Below are 1,153 nucleotides of genomic sequence, written 5' to 3' on the forward strand. Positions count from 1 at the left end.
ATTAATATGCTAACTGCTATTGGCTTTAGCCTCCAGCAAATCTCCTACAGGTTTTGAGATGACATACCGTCTCTGTGAAAAGGTGAACTTTACTAATCAAGTCCAGTCATATGTTTAGAAGGGGTAAACAATGATAGCACTTGCTGAACCAAAATTACCATCAGCGTTCAAAAAGCTGATCATATTCATTTAACCCCAAAACTAATCTTATTTAAATCAGGACTGCCCAAAAGAAATGTCCCATCAGCTATTCGTGATCTAAATTCCAGTGCATGAGGTCAATTTAAATCTGTACACATAGAAGAAGTCATGAGACATTTCTGTTGTGTAATAAATAAGGCAGAGGCCAACTATTACTCACTAGTAACTATTTTTTGAGGTAAGCTATCAAGTCTGCCCTTTCTGCACTATTCCTGAGGCCAGCAAAGATCATTTTTATTCCAGGGATGCAAGTCTTGGAGTTCTCCAAATACTCCATCAGTGTATCCCCTCCCCAGGTGATGCCTTTGCTCTTGTTGACATCCATGAAAGAAAATCCAGGAGCCTGACCTGTCTTTCACTCAAATAGACCTTGGAGATTTGGCCCAGTCTTGTGCTTGCCTCCTCTTTCCACAGCATGGCACTGGGCACACTGCTGAACAAAAATCTTCCGGCCCTTCTCAACATCACCCTTTTTTAAATCACACTTCCATCTTGAAATACAGTTCCTGCTCACAAGCCAGATGTCCCATTCTCTCTTCATTCTTACAACTGCTTGTGGAGATAGATTTTCTATTTTACAAATAAGGGAAACTGAGGCAAAAAGGAGTGCATAGCTTGCCCGAGGTTACATAAATAGTACAAACCCAGAAATGAATCCTGGTGACTTGATTCCAGAGGACACTCTACTCACACCTCGGAAATATTGTGAGTTCTGTTCCAGACTATTGCAATAAAGGTAACACCTCAATAAAAATTCCCATGAATTTTTTGATGTCCCAATGTATACTAAAGTTATATATAGTTCATACTATAGTCTATTAGGTGTGCAATAGCATAAACAGTACACACCTTTATTTAAAATATTGTATTGCTAAGAATACTAACCATTATCTGAGCCTTCAGGGAGTCGTAATCTTTTTGCTAGTGGAAGGTATGGATGAATAAAAAAAAA

General features: G+C 38.8%; 1 pseudogene; it reads right to left on the bottom strand.

Annotated features, from left to right (window-relative positions):
* Positions 1–306: 306 nt before the first annotated feature.
* Positions 307–914, bottom strand: LOC102769483 (annotated as a pseudogene).
* Between the last annotated feature and the right edge of the window lie 239 nt (positions 915–1,153).

This window comes from Myotis davidii, unplaced genomic scaffold (assembly GCF_000327345.1).
Source record: "Myotis davidii unplaced genomic scaffold, ASM32734v1 C63756894, whole genome shotgun sequence".
NCBI lineage: Eukaryota > Metazoa > Chordata > Mammalia > Chiroptera > Vespertilionidae > Myotis > Myotis davidii.